This window comes from Geotrypetes seraphini, chromosome 3, assembly GCF_902459505.1.
Source record: "Geotrypetes seraphini chromosome 3, aGeoSer1.1, whole genome shotgun sequence".
Taxonomy (NCBI): Eukaryota; Metazoa; Chordata; class Amphibia; order Gymnophiona; family Dermophiidae; genus Geotrypetes; species Geotrypetes seraphini.
The window spans coordinates 394938298-394960278 of NC_047086.1; the positions used below are offsets into that span (position 1 = coordinate 394938298).

At 44.2% G+C, this 21981-nt stretch overlaps 1 protein-coding gene across 1 annotated transcript in view; it reads left to right on the forward strand.

Moving 5' to 3' along the window:
- LRFN2 (leucine rich repeat and fibronectin type III domain containing 2) overlaps positions 1-21981 on the forward strand; it is a 371642-nt gene that overhangs the window by 131146 nt on the left and 218515 nt on the right. The window contains exon 2 of the mRNA XM_033935646.1: positions 19734-19798. The gene's annotated coding sequence lies outside the window, so the exon portion shown is untranslated. The remainder of the gene's footprint in view (positions 1-19733; positions 19799-21981) is intronic.

Here is a 21981-nt window from a genome sequence, read left to right on the forward strand (position 1 = left end):
GAGAGCAGACAACCCAAAACAGCCTCAGGATAGCGACCATGACCAGCTGGGAGTTAGAGCATACTGAAGCTGCAGGACACGTTCCATCCAAGACGACCACCTGTTAATCAGTTCTCTATCTCCACCTGCTGATCAATGTGTGCTATCCCACTAGTCCCTGGATTCATCTGCTGCGCCTAAAGGAAAGAAAATTAACAGGTAAGAACATAATTTTTCCTTCCATCAATGCCTAAGCCCTGTCCCCATCTGCACAAGCCTCAAACACTTTAACAACATAAGTAGCAACATTCTAGAGCTCCGATTGTGATGTCATAATGCCTCATTCCACCAATGCCTAAGCTCCGTCCTCATCTGCACAAGCCTCAAACACTTTAAAATCATAAGTGTTCAAGGCCTGTGCAGTTAAGGCTAAGCTTACAGGAAAGGGGCAGGGCCAGGGACAGCAACAAAACTCACAGGGATGGGGAAATTGAGTTCCTGAGGGGATGGGGACAAATTTGTCCCCATGTCGTTCCTTAGTATAGCCCCCTCATGACTGGTCTTAGAGAAATGATTGCCAGCACTCCAATGATTCGCTATAGTGATACTCATATCTAGAGAAGCTGCATTACAATGGCTGTCTGCTGGAAACAGAAATAATCTATGTGTGGCAGTATTGCACAGTGCCTACTAGTGGTGAAAATGTAACCATGGCACATTCTTATACTACTCGACATTTGAAGTCCCAGCTACACCCCCATCATCCTCGTAAACAAAAGTGGTGTCAGCACTGTTATGTTCCATGATAAGTTGCGACTGATCTTGTCAGATTCTAGCCTGTGCAATTCAGTGGCGAGAGGCACATCCTGTGGGCAGTCAGCCGGCGCCGGCGTCTCTCCTCCTCTCCCTGTACCTCCCCTCTTCTAGGATCCCCCGCCAGCGAAGTGACAGGTTCAGGGTCGCGGCCGGAGGGCCTCCCGCATGCGTGGATGTCGACGTCGCACACGTGCGTGGGGGTTTCTGTTCCCTTTCCCTTGTTCTACAGTCAAGCACGTGCGTGACGTCATCGCGTCGATGTCCGCGCACTTCCGGATGCCTTCCGGCCTCAGCGCCGGGTTTAATGTACCGTGGCGCCGAAAGGTTTGCGAGACACTGCTCTATTTCAAGCTGAAAGGGGTAAAACAGAGTACCAATGGGGGGGGAGGAGGTTGGTTCTCCAAATCTGAATCTCCGGAGAAGACTAATTTAATGCAATCAACTTGACATTGTTGTCTACCAAAGGTATTGTGTCTTAGAGAGAGAAGAGACTGGCGGAGGGAGAATTAGGCCGAGCTTCCACCAGCCTTGCATCAAAGCAGCTGCCCGAGGTCGTTTCAAGGAAGTATGCTGAGCAATGATTACACGGCAGTTCCATAAGTCCCCCTTGTCTCCCAGATGCTTCAGGCTTGCACATAGTGAGCGCATCACCACTTTCCACCCTCCTTCTCTTTCCTCTTGGTTTTTCTTTATTATTATCACGGACGGTTCATAGACAACGGCGCGAAAGACAAAAGCGCGCGCCGACAATTGAGCGCAGTGCGTGCCGCCGCGCCGCTCTAAATTACAGTTTTTAGGGGCTCCGATGGGGGTTTTTGTTGGGGGACCCCCCCAGTTTACTTAATAGACATCGCGCCGGCGTTATGGGGGGTTTGGGGGGTTGTAACCCTCCACATTTTACAGTAAACTGAACTTTTTCCCCCCACCCCCCACAATGCCCCCACAACGCGGCACGATGTCTATTAAGTAAAGTGGGGGGGTTTCCCCCCCACGTGCCCCCATCAGAGCCCTAAAAACAGTAATTTAGAGTGGCGCGCACCTCCGCGCTGCGCTCAATTGTCTGGGCGCGCCTTTGTCCCGGCGCGCTTTTGACCTGACACCATCACGGACACTGGGGCTGAGTTTTATTGTTTCCATATTATTGTGTTCTTCCAGCTCCCGTTATCAGCTCTGCGCCCTCACAAAACCTTTGGCATTTGAACCTGGGAATAAATTAAGTGATGGTTGAAAGTTTCAGGCTGGCAGCGGGGTGACGTAAGAACATCCCGTTTCCATATGGAAGTATGAGCTGAAAAACACTTGGGGCTCCTTTTACTAAGGTACGTTAGGGCCTTAACGCGCGCTAAACCTTAACGCCAGCATTGAGCTGGCGTTATTCTAGAAGCGTGCCGCGCGGTGTAGCGTGTGGTAATTTCGTGCATGCGCACCTTAGTAAAAGGAGCCCCTAGTCCAGCGTGTTTCCAGATTTTTCTTCCTGTCGAAAAAATAGGCTTTGTCAAACTCTGCAAAATACTTGTTGACGGCCTCAATGACTTGACGGACTGTGTCGCCATCTCTTGGAAATCTACCAAACTTTTCAAACCACCCTTGTATGTTTTGGGGTTTTGGTTTTTTTTTAATATAAAACATGCTCTTACCAGATGCTCTCTTGGGGCCTATTTATGGCGTCTTCTTTTAGAATTACCCCCAAAATATTAGTTATCTAAGTTTCCTAGTTTATTTAAAATTTGATAAAATCGCTTTTTCAGAATTTCAAAGCGATATACAATTAAAAAAAAAAATAGGGGAAACAAACAATTTATTAGGGAAACACTGACTTACTTCGGACAAGAGGAAAGTAATGGGAGGAACGACAATCGATATAGGAAAGAGAATGTAGAAGGGATAAAACACAGGGGGAATTACGTTGATGGTGCTTTGCCTGCATGAAGAGTCGATGTCAAACTGAGCTGGGATGATGATTATTCGAATAGGTCACTCTTTAATTTCCCTTTAAACTTGCCAAAGGTTTTTTTTTCCTCTCAGTCTAACAAGGAGGCACACAACACTCTCCTTGCCACGACAACCTCTTGAATCCAGCTGTAATTCATAATGCCTATCTAAGGGCCTGACATGTGATATTTATTATGTATGTGATTCTGTGATCTGCCTTGTTAAAGGCAAACTATAAATAAAAAAATCTATAAACTATATAATACATGGGGGAAGCCACTGCTTGCCCTGTATTGGTAGCATAGAATATTGCTACTCCTTGGGTTTTGGCCAGGTACTAGTGACCTGGATTGGCCACCATGAGAATGGGCTACTGGGCTTGATGGCCCATTGGTCTGACCCAGTATGGCTATTCTTATGTTCTTACTGAGCCAAGTATAGGACAATCAAGTCATTGTGACATCACTGATGAGGTTGGCTCTGAGGCATTATGACATCACAATCTCAGCTCTGGAATGTTGCTCTCATTGGGGTTCCGAAAACTTGCTATTCTTTGAGATGCTGGAATGTTGCTACTCTTTGGGTTTTGGTCAGGTACTAGGGACTTGGAGTGGCTACCGGGAGGATGGGCTACTGGGCTTGATGGACCTTTGGTCTGACCCAGTATGGCTATTCTTATGCTCTTACGTGTGCCAAGCATAGGACAATCAAGTCATTATAACATCACTGATGAGGTTGGCTCTGAGGCACTGTGGAATGAGGCATTATGACATCACAATCTCAGTTCTGGAATGTTTCTCTCATTTGGTTTCCGGAATCTTGCTATTTTTGAGATACTGGAATGTTGCTACTCCTTGGGTTTTGGCCAGGTACTAGGGTCCTGGATTGGCCACCTTGAGAACATGCTACTGAGTTTGATAGACCATTGGTCTGACCCAGTAAGGCTATTCTTTTGTTCTTAATGTTTAGAGACCAAACCTTCCTTCCTCATGACAGAATCAGGTACCATAACTGTTGTATAAACATACATAGAAACATAGAAATAGACGGCAGATAAGGGCCCACGGCCCATCTAGTCTGCCCACCTTAATATCCCTCCCCTACCTTTGCCCTGTGAATAGATCCCATGTGCCGATCCCATTTGGCCTTAAAATCAGGCATGCTGCTGGCCTCAATCACCTGTAGTGGAAGACTATTCCAGCGATCAACCACTCTTTCAGTGAAAAAGAATTTCCTGGTGTCACCTCGTAGTTTCCCGCCCCTGATTTTCAACGGATGCCCTCTTGTTGTCGTGGGACCCTTGAAAAAGAAGATATCTTCCTCCGCCTCGATGCGGCCCATAAGATACTTGAACGTCTCGATCATGTCCCCCCTCTCTCTGCGCTCCTCGAGCGAGTATAGCTGTAATTTGTCAAGCCGTTTTTCGTATGGTAGATCTTTGAGTCCTGAGACCATCCGGGTGGCCATTCTTTGCACCGACTCCAGTCTCAGCACATCCTTGCGATAATGCGGCCTCCAGAATTGCACACAGTATTCCAGGTGGGGCCTCACCATGGATCTATACAATGGCATAATGACTTCCGCCTTACGACTGACGAAACCCCTTCGTATGCAGCCCATGATTTGTCTTGCCTTGGACGAAGCCTGCTCCACTTGATTGGCAGAGCAATCCTGTCCTGACCTGAGAAAAGAAGTTCTGGCCTCTAAATGCTAATTGAAAACTGTATTTAGTCCAATAAAATGGAATCATCGTACTCAAATTTTGTTTTATTGTTAATCTCTAGTGCAGGGGTAGGCAATTCCGGTCCTCGAGAGCCGGAGCCAGGTCAGGTTTTCAGGATATCCACCATGAATATGTATGAGATGGATTTGCATGCACTGCCTCCTTGAGATACAAATCTATCTCATGCATATTTATTGTGGGATATCCTGAAAACCTGACCTGGCTCTGGCTCTGGCTCTCGAGGACTGGAATTGCCTACTCCTGCTCTAGTGTAATGATTGTAATATGTTGGTTCTGGAAATGTAATTCTGCTATCTTTTTATTTTGCACAGTACAGGGGAACGTGTATCATTTTTACTATTTCTACGGTGTTGCGCTTTTGCTTCTTGGGAGAGCATTGGGGAGGGGGCTGGAGAACCGGGGGTGTGTGTGTGTGTGTGAGAGGAGAACAATCAGGCTGGGGAACATAGGGGGGCTGTAAGGAGAGCATTGTGGAAGGAGCTGGAAAGCACGGTGGGGCTGTACCAAAAGTTTATAGCCCATTATCACTGGTAAAGTAAATATTTTAGTAGCTTGACAATTTTCATTATCATTTTTCAGGTGCCACATGTACCTTTTTGAGTTAATTAGATATGGAATGGTTCAGCTGACTTAAATATTGTTAAACCAGTAGACGGGATTCCTATTAAAGCAGCAATTATTGGGGGATAAGAAATGAGAAGCTCTTTTTTGTGACGCTCTGGGTGTTTGATTTTTATTACATTTTCAGTAGAGGTAGAATGGGGTTGATTAGCCTTGTTGCATTAGCTGCTTTAAGAGAGAGAGAGAGAGAGGAAAACCTCCTTTCAGAACATGGCATTAAGGAATGCGGATGTTTCAGTCTGCTTTGTGTAGCTTAATTTTGTGGTTTTACCATTATATATTGTTAATAAGATTATACTGTAGGTATATGGAGAAGGAATGGAAGGTAGAGATAGGATTATGAAAGGGTATAGATAGAAGCATAAAGGGGAATAAAGGGTTTTAGACAAGGATCACCTTACAGGTCATGGACCTGATGGGCCGCCGCAGGAGCGGACTGCTGGGCGCGATGGACCTCCGGTCTGACCCAGCGGAGGCAACTTCTTATGTTTTTAAATGGCATTACAATTAGTACTATTATTATGGGGGTGGAGTCTGGGGTGAAGCTTGGGCACCCCCAAACAAAAAAGGTGTTCCGTTCCCTTGCTCTCTCTATAGTCTTCCTCCAAGAATACCTATGGAACATGTAGATTTCAATCCTGCCAAATCCTCCTTCATAGTTTCATACTTTATTATTAAAATTTGATTAAACGCGTAACGTAAAATTCAAAGCGTTGCACAATAAAAGTAGTTGACATATTAATTAAGGGACTGACTACAAATAATGAACATAATCCTTGTGAGACAGACAAACTTGAATGGGGAGAGGACAGGAAAACAAAAGGGGAGAACTGCAATTTGTGAGAAAAGAGAATAGAAACGGATTGAACAGGGAGCACCTAACTGGGCCTCCGCGTGTGCGGATCGCCGGACTAGATGGACCTAGGTCTGGTCCGGTGAAGGCGTTTCTTATGTTCTTATGAAACATTAGGTTAAGACAAGGGGCTTTAATGCGCGGAATAGCGGGCGCTAGACCTTAATGCCAGCCTTGAGCTGGCGTTAGTTCTAGCCATGTAGCGCGGGTTTAGCGTGCGCTAAAAACGCTAACGCAGCTTAGTAAAAGGAGCCCACGGTAGGGATTACATTATCATTTTTAAAAAAAACAACAAATTTAAAGGATAAATCAGTTGTAGGCATCTTTAAAAAAAAAGAAAGCATTTTAAACTACTCTTGAATTTATCCAAGTTTTGTTCTGTTCTGCTGTATAACGGGAGAGCGTTCCAAATTGAAGAAGCCGTGACTGAAAAGATAGAAGCCCGACGGGTGCCAATTATTTTTAGTGACAGAACATTAAGAGTATGTTGTGAAGCAGATCTTATGTGTAGTTCAAGGCAGGTCACGCTTTGCATTATCATTGAAATTGTTCTGGTATATAACATGCGACTGTGAAATTATATTGTAATTTTAGCAAAGACTGAGGTGCTTTTAGAACAATAACAGAGCTTGAGAAGTAGGTTTGTGATAAAAAAAAAAAACTGGATATTAAAAGCAGGCTGGCGTTCCAAATAAATATTCCTTGCACGTAGGGTTTCATATGGTGTTGATTGTATGATAGCAGGTTGATGATCCTAAAGAGATTTTTGAGTACTGAGTTTCATAGGATGGTTTTCTTGTGTACGGAGGACTTTTAATGCAGGGCTTGTGTCTGAAGAGGGTTTGAGGTGGTTGATTTTGAAGAGCCATGTTTTAAGGCTTTTCCAGAAGAGAGTATATTCCGGGATGACCTGGATCTCTACAGGTCGTTTTAGTTTTTTGGGTAAAGAGTTTTGCACTGGATTGACTTGTATTTTATGCCTTTCATGGTGGGGAATGATAAAATCAGGCAATCAGCATTACAATAGCTGGTAGACCTCCCTAGTAATAATAATAATAACAGCTTATATACCGCAGGACCGTGAAGTTCTATGCGGTTTACAGGTGATTAAAAGATGGTACAACTTGAGTGGAATAAACAGAGTTATGAGCTAGTGATTAACAGGTATTGATTAACTGTTATTTTGGAGTAAGAATTGTACGGGTCAACTGCCTAAATACTTCAGGAACAGATATGTTTTTAGGTGTTTCCTAAATTCCCCGTACGTAGTAGGCATAAGCAATCGATCTAGATCTTTACCCATAATGCTGCCTGATGTGAGAGAAAGTGTTGATGATGTCTTTTAAGTTTACATCCTCTAACTGGAGGGGCAACAAAATTCAGAAAATCTGCGAGAGCCATTTGGTGTGTCTCCAAGTAATGGCTTCAAAGTTATGTCGCTTAGCTTGAATTCCATACGTTTTTCTACAGGAAGCCAGTGGGGTTCCATGAGAAGTGGTGTGACACGATCAAAGCGTGATTTATAAAATACGAGTCTCACTGCAGGGGTTTCGTCAGCCGTAAGCCTGAAGTCATTATGCCACTGTATAGGTCCATGGTGAGGCCCCCACCTGGAATACTGTCTGCAATTCTGGAGGCCGCATTACCGTAAGGATGTGCTGAGACGGGAGTCGGTCCAGAGAATGGCCACCCGGATGGTCTCGGGACTCAAGGATCTCCCGTACGAGGAACGGTTGGATAAGTTGCGGCTATACTCACTCGAGGAACGCAGAGAGAGGGGGGACATGATCGAGACGTTCAAGTATCTCACGGGCCGCATCGAGGCAGAAGAGGATATCTTCTTTTTCAAGGGTCCCACAGCAACAAGGGGGCATCCGTGGAAAATCAGGGGAGGGAAACTGCACGGTGACACCAGGAAATTCTTTTTCACTGAGAGGGTGGTTGATCGCTGGAATGGTCTACCACTTCAGGTGATTGAGGCCAGCAGCGTGCCTGATTTTAAGGCCAAATGGGATAGACGCGTGGGATCTATTCACAGAGAAAGGTAGGGGAGGGTCATTGGGGTGGGCAGACTAGATGGGCCCTGGCCCTTATCTGCCGTCTATTTCTATGTTTCTATGTTTCAGTGTTCTGTTATCATTTGGGTTTCTTCCATGAATTTTTTTTTTTTTTTTCGAGATTCCTGAGAGCATAGAATTGCAATAATGGTTGCCTGTACTAGCGTTCTGTAATGTTTTTGAAAGAAGTAGGATCTGATCCTTCTGAGCCGTTGTAGTGTAACGAAGGATTTGTTGATTAGATTATTAATATAATTGTCAAAACTTAACATGCTGTCTAGGATGACTCCCAGTACCTTGGCGAGTTGTTCTCCGTTGAAGTTGGTTCTAGTCGATAGTTTGATATTGGCTGGAATCGTAAGTGTATTTCGGCTGAACCATAGTCATTTTTTTTTTCTGTGTTTAACTTAAGATGATGTTTTGTAGACCACTCATGTATTTTGGTTAGCGTTCACTTACAGTGTGGTTGATAAATCTGTTTGAAGGAATTAAGAGAAAGATGTCATCTATGCAGTGGTGTAGCGAGGGTAGGAGACGCGCCCCCCCCTCCCCATTTTATTGAGGTGAGCTAACCGATTTAGCACGCCCTAAAAATTAGAGCGTGCTAAATGCTAAGACATCTATTATATTCCAATGGGCACCTTAGCATTTAGCACGCTCTAATCTTTAGGGCGTGCTAAATTGGTTAGCACACCTCAATAAAAGGACTCTTTAGTCATAGCTGTCATTATTATTTTCTAGCATCCATAATAATAAAAGGCTAAGCGCGCATGCGCTGTCGAAAATCCGTGAGTCCTGGTGGCGTGAGCTGTGCTTCTGTGCCAGTGCTCACGGCGCCTGCGCTAGCGCGTGTGCCAGCGACTCCTCCCTCCCACTGCCGGTCCTCTTCAAAGCGGCCTGCTGAGGTTCGCCAGCCACTGTAGCGAACCTTGCAGGCCGCTCTAGCAAATCCAGGGAGGCGAAGGAGGGACGGAGGCTGCAATCGGCAGCGGCTGCTGCTACTCCTCCAGCCGCCTAGCTCCTCTCCGCCGGCCCCAGATGTCAGCCCCCTCTTCCCAGTCCTCTCTGCTCCGGTGGCCCGCGCAGGAGAAGGAGCGGATGAAGTAGGGAGACTGTGCAAAGGGAAACAAAGGGGTTGACGGGACGGGAAGGGGTAAGGGAGGTGGAGGAAGCCGAGGAATCTCTAGCACCCGTTAATGTAAAGGGCTTAAAGATTAGTATATTATATTGATACACTTCATTTGAACACAGAGAAGAAGACCAGGATGTTGTGGATTGAGCTTGAATGATGTGATTGTGAAATTGGCACAATATCCCCACCCTATTGTTCTCTCCACCCCCTCTTACCTCCTTCTTAATTTATTTTATCTTGATGAAATTTACTCCTCCTTACCCATGGACCCCTTTGTTACCATATGTCTCTGCCTGTAAACCAGAGGATCCAGAATCAAATCCTCTTCTTTTTTTTTTTTCCTTTAAATCGTGTGCCCTGGACATGTCCTCTTTTTAGAGGACTTTCTAGGGTCCCGGACAGACTTTTCAAAACCCGGCAGTTTTGGAAAGCCCTGACGAGCTCTAGCCACATCAGGAGGGTATCTGAGCACACACAGATGACATTGTTCTAATACTTCCCACATTTTCCCCACCATTAAAATATGTTATAAAAAATATTATTATCTCCACCAATAAAATATATCACTCTCATATATTTTATAAAGAACTATTAATTTGGGGAAAGTTAGCTTGCTCTGTAATAACAATTAAATATATATTTAAGGACCACGATCCAGAACATTTATAAGCAAACTGAAAATGTTTAATCAAGCAGGTAGGCCGTTGTTACAAATGGGACCTTCTGAGCAAAGACAATAAGATTGCACAAGACAAATGTTACTAAAGCAGAAAGAATAATTTATCTGGAAAAGAAAAATTACTCACAATGTGAGTAGTCCTTAAAATGGAGCTGAGGCCGCATGGTGATCCAGGAAGGAGAAGAATTGTAGCTTGATCCAGGCTGGTTCCTGAGGGAGAGTGAGCATCTTTCCCTCCTGAGAACGGATTTTGCTTCATTTTTATAAGGCTGAGACCTGTTCTGAAAATAGAATCCTAGGTCTTTTTCTTTGTTCCTAGGTCAGGGGTGTCAAAGTCCCTCCTCGAGGGCCACAATCCAGTCGGGTTTTCAGGATTTCCCCAATGAATATGCATGAGATCTATTTGCATGCACTGCTTTCATTGTATGCTAATAGATCTCATGCATATTCATTGGGGAAATCCTGAAAACCCGACTGGATTGCGGCCCTCAAGGAGAGACGTTGACACCCCTGTCTTAGGTGGATGATGATTGAATTACAATGGCTTGAAAGGATGTCCCAATATAGAGTATTGTCACTTGTCCTTGCTGAATGTGGTGTGAATCTATGTAAAATCGTGGTTTAAAATGGAGTGATACACTTCTATTGTTCTTGCTGATTGGTGTAGCCCAGAGATGAATTTGGTATGAAGGGCTCTTGTTTGATCTTGCAGACCAGAGATGACTTTGGTGTGGAGGGCTTCTGTTTGATCTACATCCTGTTAAAGTTCTGTTTAGCTCTGGTCCATGTCCTTTGTCTTATCTGAATAGGTGGGCTTAACACTTTCTGAAGGCCGTTGGCTCAGTCCTTCCTTTTGTAATAGGTGCATTTAAGGTACTTAACACTTTCTGAAGGCCGTTGGCTCAGTCCTTCCTTTTGTAATAGGTGCATTTAAGGTACTTAACACTTTCTGAAGGCCGTTGGCTCAGTCCTTCCTTTTGTAATAGGTGCATTTAAGGTACTTAACACTTTCTGAAGGCCGTTGGCTCAGTCCTTCTTTTTGTAATAGGTGCATTTAAGGTACTTAACACTTTCTGAAGGCCGTTGGCTCAGTCCTTCCTTTTGTAATAGGTGCATTTAAGGTACTTAACACTTTCTGAAGGCCGTTGGCTCAGTCCTTCCTTTTGTAATAGGTGCATTTAAGGTACTTAACACTTTCTGAAGGCCGTTGGCTCAAAGACCATCTCAGAAATTCACTTTTAAATCCATCTTAACGCAAGCAGAATTATAAAACCATATCATTTTTATTTTAAGTCTCTCAAAATAAATGATCTATTAGGTTAGGCCATAATTCAAACTCAAAACTCATAACCCCAGCAACATTAATTATATCATGCTACATATTTTAAGATCATACCATAATTATAAAATTATTCATGCTACAACTTCACACACATGTGCCTTCCAGATGCGGCCGGAGCTTTTCGGGGAAGAAGAGAGGAGGATTGTGGGGGCAGGGCTAGAGGCTGAACTGGGAGGGGGTGGGACAGAATGGGGCGGGGCTAGAGGCGGAACATGGTGGGGGCCATGTGTCCGGGTTTTTGCAGCCTGAAAAATGGTAACCCTAACTATACCTGAATATTAAAGATACCTGCAAGCCTGAAGGCTATTGAGGTGATGTACAGTCAGATACAATAGATATTTCTTTGTTCCTTGAAGGCACAGCATTTACAATAAAGTTGTAGAAGTATATGAACCTAGGTACCCTGATTTACAGACCACTGCACTGGCCACTGGGCTGCACCTTTGCTCCATAAGGACATCTATGTGGCCATTTTTGTAAAAATGCTGCTAGACAGATGTCCTTGTCCCTAGATTTTTGGTATTCATTATTTGGACCTTTCAGCTTGTGAAAAGGCTGTTCATTTTGGATGTTCTTGCATATTTTCAAACAGGAGACTCCAATGTGTTTTCTGTCTGAAAATGGCTGCGAAACTGGAGATTTAGTGGGACATTATGAGCAGGACATTCCAATTCAGATTTGGATCCCCATTCAAAAATGCTCCCCCATGACTCCTTGCACGCTGCGTCCCTCTACGTAGGGTTGCCAGATTTTACAATTGTAAAATCTGGACACCCTAGACCTGCCCCCCCAGTCCCGCCCATCTTTGCCCCAGTCCCGCCCTAGCTCTGCACCCCCTCCTCCCCACTGCCTGCATGCGCGGATTGCTTCCTGCCCAACACGATTGAGAGGACGCTTTTCAAATCCCGGACAAAGTGTCGGGTTTTGTGGAAATACGGATGTCTGGTAATCCTACTTCTATGTCCCTGTTTGGGTTGTACCCGCTGCTCTGTACAGGTTACATAACTTTACACCTTGTTTAAAGTGTGAACGTCACTTATGTTTTGCTTTGATTCCACCCTCTTTTTTAATTCTGTCACAGTGTTTATCCCCACCACCATCTCTGGCAGGGTATTCTAGACCAGTGATTCCCAACCCTGTCCTGGAGGAACACCAGGCCAATCGGGTTTTCAGGCTAGCCCTAATGAATATGCATGAGAGAGATTTGCATATGATGGAAGTGATAGGCATGCAAATTTGCTTCATGCATATTCATTAGGGCTAGCCTGAAAACCCAATTGGCCTGGTGTTCCTCCAGGACAGGGTTGGGAACCACTGTTCTAGACATCTTCCAGCCTTTCCACGAGAAAGTATTTCATGACGTTACTGGTAAATCTGCATCCCTGGAACTTCAACTCATGTCCTCGAGTGCTGTTGCTTCCCCATCTCGTAAAATGTTTTGAGTATTAATACCTTTCAACAGTGATGTCATAAGGGGGAACTGGGGGGGAAGGGCGGACCACCCCAGGCACAGTCTTGGTGAAGGCACCGGCACCTCTCCTCCTCTCTGCCCCTCCCCCCTTGTACTTGTCTCTTCGCCCCCATCTCCAACCTGCTGCTTGTGTTGGTTTTGGATTTCCCTCTGATGTCACATCCTGGTCAGGGGGCCAGGAAGTTATGTCAAAGGGAGAGCCGAGGCCAGCACAGGCATCAAGTTGGAGATGCTGCACACGTCGGTAAAGAGCTAAAGAGGTTACGGGGGAGGGGAGATGTGGTTGGGAAGAAGGGGTGGAGAAGAAGGTGGGGCATCACCACCTTAGATTCCTCCTACCCCTGCTACACTGCTGCCTTTTCCTCTAGGACAGTGGTTCCCAACCTTGTCCTGGAGGACCACCAGGCCAATGGGGTTTTCAGGCTAGCTCTAATGAATATGCATGAGAGAGATTTGCATATAAAGGAAGTGAGAGGCATGCAAATTTGCTCCATGCATATTCATTAGGGCTAGCCTGAAAACCCGATTGGCCTGGTGGTCCTCCAGGACAAGGTTGGGAACCACTGCTCTAGGACATATGTATTCAGGTCCTCTTCTCTTATATCACCTCATATTATTTTTTATGCTTTCCTTTAAACAACTTCAAGTCTTTTTCTATCCGTAGTGAGATACCTCCTGCAAAACTGAATACAGTACTCCATGGGGCCTCCACAATAACTTGAATAGGGTATTAACACAGAAACATGACGGCAGATAAAGGCCAAATAGCCCATCCAGTCTGCCCATCCGCAGTAACTATTATCTCTTTCTCTCTCCGAGAGATCCCACGTGCCTATCCCAGGCCCTCTTGAATTCAGACACAGTCTCTGTCTCCGCCACCTCTTCCAGATTACTCCGGAGCCTGTCACCTCTTAACTTCATCCTATGCCCTCTCATTCCAGAGCTTCCTTTCAAATGAGAGAGACTCGACTCATGTGCATTTACACCACGTAGGTATTTACCCGTCTCTATCATATCTCCCCTCTCCTGCCTTTCCTCCAATGTATACAGATTGAGATCTTTAAATCTGTCCCCTTACGCCTTATCACAAAGACCACACACCATTTTAGTAGCCTTCCTCTGGACTGATTCCATCCTTTTTATATCTTTTTGAAGGTGCGGCCTCCAGAATTGTACACAATATTCTAAATGAGGTCTCACCAGAGTCTTATACAGGGGCTATCAATACCTTCTTTTTCCTACTGGCCATACCTCTCTCTATGCAACCTAGCATCCTTCTAGCTTTTGCCGTCACCTTTTCAACCTGTTTGGCCACCTTAAGATCATATACAATCTCACCCAAGTCCCGCTCTTCTGTCGTTACCCCCAAAACTGTACCTCCTCTCTCTGCTGGTTATGCTTGCCTTTGTGCAGTCTAGCATCCTTGTGGCACTGGCCACCTCCTTGTCACATTATCACCCCAAGGTCTCTCTCCTAGTCTGCGCATTTCAACCTGTCACACTCTGTCACAGGATTTCTATACCCCAAGTGCATTGCTTTGCACTTCTTCACATTACATTTTAACTATCAAACCCAAACTAGTTGATTATTAAAGGCTCAGCTTCATTAGTTGAAACAATGAGGAAATCATACGGACATCTGCCTTAGAAAGGAACTGCAGATGGTAAGACCTCTGAGCCAGGACTGAATGATTTTTTATAAAATCTTTGAAGACTGTGACACCTTTTCAAAACATCAAAAAAAAATATTTATAGTATTTATATACCACTTATAGCCTCATGTGGTTTACATTCAGGTACTCAAGCATTTTTTCCTGTCTGTCCTGGTGGGTTCACACTCTAATGTATTAAGTGACTTGTCCAGGGTCACAAGGAGCAGCGTGGGATTGCAACCTACAACTTCAGGGTGCAGACACTGTAGCTCTAGCCACATCTGCTTGCTGGAGACCACAGAGGTCTCTTTTCCATATAAAGAGTGACGTTTCTAAAGTTTGTGCACTGGAACATCTTTATGACTGGTGTGGTAAAAGTACTTGAGTCGCATATTGAGAAGATACATTCCAAACCGAAATTTACGCTCAGAATTGACGATGAAGTTGATTGAGGAAAGAAACCAGGATGTACATTATAAAAAAATTAAAAAAAAAAAAAAATCCCCAACAATGTTGTTGTATCTGTAGCAGGGCCAAGACTTTGGAACTCAATGAGAGACACATTGAGAATATGTGTAGATTTCAAAACGTTAAAAAAAATTACTAAACACATTCCTGTTTGTGAGAACCTTCTCTTGATGGTTTTAGATTGATAGATGATGGAGTGCTGACATCAGATGATGAATTTTATGATATGATCGTATTGTTGATCTTTGATAAATTTGTAGTCTGTTGTATTTATATACATATCTTTTGTTACCCTCTTAGGATTTCAACGGAATAGAAACTTTAAAAATAAATACATAAATAAACCTTAAACTATAAAAATTCCAGTTGTCTTAAGATCAAAGCAGACATTGCAATGTCACATTATTTCTAGAGGAATTTACCAGAAAACCGGGACTAGACTACCTAAGTTCAGGCGGCCGTTTTCAAATAGCTCCAGGTTAAGAGGTGGCAGTCAGTGCTCTCAGAAACTACAGAGATTCTGCATGTCTTTAGCTGCTGCCGTTGCAGTGGTTTATATGTCTCAAACTTCAGGAACTCTCCACTTTTATCTCTACCAGCCAGTGAGTGGAGTGAAGAGTCCACTACCGCCACCTGCTGGTGATAACAGCCAGCTGGTGTTGTGGAGGCATCAGTAGATTGTATCACTACAAAGAGGTATGCCACTTGAGTTTTTGAGGGTGCCGAGGGGATCTTATTGGATCTGGAAGAGTACCCCTTTTGAAAATACACATATTTACTGGAGATTGTGAAGCCTTCCTAAGATTTAGATTTAAGGTACCCTAAATTTAAGTCTATCTGTTATTGCATTTGAATGACGATAATACTGGCACTAGTAGGACTGGGGTGGGGCAGTGCCTCTATTAGACACTTAGAAACATGATGGCAGATAAAGGCCATATTGGCCCATCGAGTCTGCCCATCTGCAGTAACCATTATCTCTTTCTCTCTCTCTGAGAGATCTCACTTGCCTATCCTAGGCTTTCTCGAATTCAGACACAGTCTCTTTCTCCACCAGTGGCGTACCAAGGGAGGGACGAGGGTGGTGGTCCGCCCTAGGTGCACGCCTTAGGAGGGGTGCACAGCTGGCCAGGTCCGGGTCGTCCTGCCCTAATATGCATTAGGACCTGCACCTCAGCACGGCTGCCGGTGGACCCCCTCTGACGTACTTGCTGTGGAGCAGAGTGAGCAGCTGCGCTGAAGTGCAGGAAGGTCCCCCAATGACTCGTCTGCCTGCTTTGCTCCGGAAGAAGTAAGTTACATCGGAGGGGTGGACTTGGCAGACACAGTCATTGCGGGACCTTGCCACAACTCCCTGCGTCTGCCAGGTCCACCCCCTCCGACGTAACTTACTTCTTCTGGAGCAAAGCCTGTAGACGAGTCATCGCGGAACCTTCCAGCATGCGGCTGCTGACTCTGCTCCAGAGCAAGTACGTTGGAGTGGAGTGGACTGGCAGCCAGCAGCTACAGTAAATGAGGTCACATGATGGGGGAAAAGGATTGAGTTATGGAAATACTGAAGGGGGTGAGGGAAAGAGGTGGTGAGCTGTAGGTAGACAGTAAAAAAGAAAATTGATGAAAGGATAGTAAGAACATAATCTAGATGGATGCAGAAAATAAATTGAAAAGGAAAATGAGGGAAAAAATGGAAAGGGATTGCAGAGAAGAGGTGTGGGAGAGGGAAGGAGAGGAGAGAGATGCCAGACCAATGGGGGTGAAAGGAGAGATGGAAGGGGGAGGCATACAGTTTCTGGAAGGGGCATAGAAGGAGAAAAGATGCCATATAGGGGTAGAGAGGCGGCAGACAGTGGATGGAAGGAAGAGAGTAACAAGAAGATGAGGAAAGCAGAAACCAGAGAAGACAAAGGTAGAAAATAAATTTTCTATTTATTTATTGCTTTAGGAGACATGTGTCACAGTTTCTGTGGTGTTGCATTGTATGCAGAGTCCAATTTAATCTTTGTATGCTGGTTCAATTTAATCTTTGTCTATGTATTTCTATTTTATTCCCCCTTTTACAAAACTGTGGAGCGTTTTTTAGCGCCAGCCGTGGTGATAGCAGCTCTGATGCTCAGAATTCTATGAGAGTCTGAGCTGTTACCACCGTGGCTAAAATCCACACTACAGTTTTGTAAAAGGGGGAGGGGTTAGTTTGTGATGACATATTCCATACTAGGCGAAGGTGTTTTCTGTGTTCTGTGTGTTCGAAAGACATGGTTTTCTGTTAGGACTGACTGCAGGATTGATCTGTACTAATCTGGCTTGTTTAGTTTTACAATGGGTTTATTGATGTACTGCTCACTGCAGTATGTAAGATGCTGCCTTTTCCTAGGTACTCATGTGTGATGTGTGGCTTGTTACTAAAAATCATGTTTTTCATACAGATGGGTGTGTGTCAAAAAATGATGGGCCCCGGGTGTCTCCACCACCTCTTCCGGGAGACTATTCCATGCATCTACCACCCTTTCTGTAAAAAAAATTATTTCCTTAGATTACTCCTGGACCTCTTAACTTCATCCTATGCCCTCTCATTCCAGAGCTTCCTTTCAAATGAGACTCAACTCATGCGTATTTACAACTCTCCCTTCTCCCGCATTTCCTCTATTTAAACTATACATATTGAGATCTTTAAGTCTATCTATATGACTTGCAGAATATGTTGTTCTTCCAGGCATTGTGGGGTCAGAATTGTGATGTTAAATGGGCATTATGTTATGATCTCAGGATTTTCATTATTTCATTTAGTTAAAGCGACCTGTGGTTATGAATAAATATCCCCCAACTCCTGATACTCAGTCCCTTCTTAATATCCCCTCCAACCCCATATTTTCTTTTAAACTTAATATTCCCTACATCCATATCCTTCCCAACCCTCCCCCTCCCCAAACCTTTGTCTCTCCATGTCTACTAATAATGAACATTTTCCTAGAATCCCCCTCCCTACTCCTCTGATCTCAAAGTTCCATCTTAAAATGAATAGTCCCCTCCCTGCAAGGCCCGCATCCCTAACTTAAAAGATTATTCCTGGATTCCCCTGAACTCAATGCTTCTGTCTCTTTTTTTTTTAAATGAATATTTCTCTCAGCCCCTTCCTCAATATATACATACCAGACCCCCAGTCCCTTCTTAAAATAAATATTCCCCTTACCCTACACCTCTTCAGTTCCCCCACTCCTTCTTTAAATGAATAACCACTCCCCACCTCAAATCCCCAATCCCTAGATTTATTTATCCATTTACTTATAACATTTATGAGTCAACTCCCCAAAGAATTATCCAAAGCAGTGCATATAAAACTGATCTCTGTGCTGACCAGCTTGCAATGTTTCTTTCACCGCTCTGAAGTCAGCCTTCCAGCTCTTTGTGCCAGAGTAAAGGGAGAATTGTACTGTGCTTGTGTGAATTATCATATGCTGTGTGTTCACAAGGATATTATTTTTATAATACCCACCCGGAGTCCTTTACTAAATCTGTAAAGGGCTCCATTATCTGATATACATTGGTTCCTTTTTACCTTCTTTGCGACCTATCCATGCCATCTTTGGCTTTGTCTTTTCTATTTTGAATAAAGATGACACTTGCCCCCCTCTTTTAAGAAACCGCAATAGCAGTTTCTAGCGCGGGGACCCTCACTGAATGGCCTGCGCTTCTCCCGATGCTCATAGGAACCCAATGAGCGTCGGAAGCAGCGCGGGCCATTCAGCGCGGCTTCTGACGCTCATAGGAACTCAGTGAGCATTGGGAGCAGCGCGGGCTATTCGGCGCGGCTCCCCACACTAGAAACTGCTATCGCAGTTTCGTAAAAGGAGGTGCATGGTCTCTAACTCGGAAGGATGATGTGTTTGTACTGTAAGCTGCTTGCTATGCACAACTATTATGTGATATTTTTTAGATGATTTTTTCAGTAATATTCTGCTTAAACTCGACAGTGATCTTAACCATCTGAGATAATAAACACCTTTTACTATATAGTTTTTTTGGAACCTCAGGCCACCACTCAGAGCTCAAACTCGTTCATTGCTCTAAGCTTTATGTGGAAGCTCCTCATTGGATCCTTTTATATTTTTTTAAGCCTCTTTTTGCTTTTGTGATTAGTTTTTTGTTTTTTCTTAAACAATTTTATACAGACTCAAAGCTTAAGACATTAAGCAATACTTAACTCGATCTTGTGGTCTTTGGATACGGGGGATTTCATACCAACATGCTTCGTCCTATTTAAATTCGAAGTAAAAACGCCGCCGCCATATTTGTGGATAAGTGGTCACAAGTCTTGGCGGTAAATTTGAAAGGTAAGCGAGATAATGGGGCACTCTAGTAAAGTTAATATCTGGTGGTGTTTTATTGAGATGGTAATTGGCTTTTGTTGTATCCTAGGGGTTAAACCTTGATAAAGCTGTTTAGCGAAACATGTTGGTATGAAATCCCCCGTAGCCAAAGACCACAAGATCGAGTTAAGTATTGCTTAATGTCTTAAGCTTTGAGTCTGTATAAAATTGTTTAAGAAAAAACAAAAAACTAATCACAAAAGCAAAAAGAGGCTTAAAAAAATATAAAAGGATCCAATGAGGAGCTTCCACATAAAGCTTAGAGCAATGAACGAGTTTGAGCTCTGAGTGGTGGCCTGAGGTTCCAAAAAAACTATATAGTAAAAGGTGTACTGTAAGCTGGGCACATGAAAATGAAGACAGGGCAATCTTCCATTCTTAAAACAGAAGGCAGACAAGTCATTGTTACCATGGTAGCTTCTGATCTAAGAGAAAAATCTTTAAAAAAAATTACTTTTCACGTTGCTAGTGGAGAAAAACATTTATTCGGCCTATCAGCTGCCCAAAATGCCTCCAGTACGAGCCTTGTCTATCATCGTGAGAACTGATGCTCAGAAATTATTTGTGCATAGTAGTTGTTGAACGCAACAACCTTCATCCTCTATTCATCATTGTCTTTTGCAGGACACAGATGAACTACAGAGGGCAAAGAGAAGTGCTGAGCCCTTTGGAAGAGCCTGTTTCGAAAGGTGGGAATGTTCCAAGACAATTGAAATATTCAAGGGTACATGAGGGGGTGCTAAAGAATTCTCAGCCCAACCAACCAACTTCCTAAATTCTGAGAATTATTTTGCCACTGTAGCTGAAAAAAGAGTGCGATCGTATTTCGTTAAGCTCCAATTTGCAGAAACATCGTTTCAGATCAGTGGCAACGTTTCAAATCATTGACATCGTTTCAGATCATTGATTGAACCACCTCTACGTCATTCTCTCCTTGGTTGGGCTGAGAACTTTTCAGCACACCCTTGTAGGCAATTTTTTTTTTTGTTCTCTGCAGAATGTTCAATTACAGCATGATTGGATGAAGGGAGAGCGTTGGTTTTTGGTTAAGCAATTTGGGAGTAGGCTGGTCACTTGTTTGAAGGTACGATTATGAAATCGTTGCTGGGTGGGAATGTTCCAAGACAGTTGAAATATTCAGTGGTACAGCCTATATTGAGAAACAAAATATTGGGCGGTGCCTCCTATATAAGCACTTTAGAACACCTAACGCCACTTCCAGCATTAGCTACACCTATAGCACACTAATGATTAGCACGCACTAAGGCCTGGATTCTCTATAGCAGTGTTCTTCAGCTGCTGGTCCATGGTGCAATCGATGTGGCGTTGTATTTGGGCTGGCTCCCTCTTCCTCAGTGCTGCAGTGCATAAAGCTGTGGGCAGAGGCTCCTATGCGCGTCCTGCACCTGAACCGGAAGCCTTCTCTCTGACGTCGCAATTTTGCAAAGTTGATTTCAATAGTTTCCTAAATTAGTCTTACTGGGTCAGACCAATGGTCCATCAAGCCCAGTAGCCCGTTCTCACAGTGGCCAATCCAGGTCACTAGTACCTGGCCAAAATCCAAGGAGTAGCAACATTCCAGAATCCCAAAGAGTAACAAAAGATTCTAGAACCCCCAAAGAGTATCAAGATTTTTTGCAGAATCTCAAAGAATAGCAAGATTCCGGAACCCCAAATAGTAGCAACATTCTATGCTACCGATCCAGGGCAAGCAGTGGCTTCTCCTGTGTCTTTCTCATGAACAGACTATGGACTTTTCCTTCAGGAACTTGTCCAAATCTTTCTTAAAACCAGCTACATTATCCGTTCTTACCACAACCTCTGGCGACGCGTTCCAGAGCTTAACTATTCTCTCAGTGAGCAAATATTTCCTCCTATTGGTTTTAAAAGTATTTCCCTGTAACTTCGTCGAGTGTCCCCCTAGTCTGTGTAATTTGACGGAGTGAAAAATTGATCCATTTGTACCCGTTCTACTCCACTCAGGATTTTGTAAGTCGCGGAGAGAGATAATAATCTACATAGAGAGGCATCCCAGCTAGCAGCTTGATAAGACAATAATCGTTGCAAAATCCTCTTATATACACAACCACAAACAGAGCTGTAGCACCCAGCGAACGATTAAGATTGAGAAATGTAAATTGTTCGACTAAATAATTGGGTGCATAATCATGCAGGACCTTATAACATATGGTTCGAAACTTAAACGGCACCCTTGCCTCAACTGGTAACCAATGAAGTTCTTTATAATAAGGTGTAACTTGATCCATTTTCTTTAAATTAAAGATTAAATGCACAGCAGTGTTCTGTATAATATGTAATCTATATAGATTTTTATGATATCCTGCCAGATGTACAATATTGCAGTAAAGAGTAGCCCGAGAGCTAGTCTCGAAGGGCGTAGGATAACACGGGGCTGGGAGCCCGATGACGCCTGTGTTGTCAGGGAGACAGGGTAAGGATTGGTAGGTTTAAAAGTTGCTTAGATAATGTAAAGATAAGTTATGAAAGATGGTGCATGATTGGAGGACAGGGGAAGTGGGCGGCACCGGGGGAGGTGTTAAAAGCCGGGACCTTGGAGGACTCGGCTTTCAGGGTCCTCCAGGGCGGTTTTTTCCCCGCCCACCCACCCTTTAGTGATGGCCTTGGTAGCTGGGGGAGGCGGGTCTCCCGAGCTACTGGGTGCTGGGGCTCATCCGGCGATGAGCGGAGGGACGGCTGGGAGCCGTGTCTTGGGGTCTAATGACCTGGTTAAAGGGGCATGAGGTCATGCCACCCCTCAGGCTCTTGCTGTTCATGGCGGGGTCGGGGGCCATGGATTGATTATTACACTATGTAGCTCGGGAAGAGCTGGCTGATCTTGTGATATGAAATT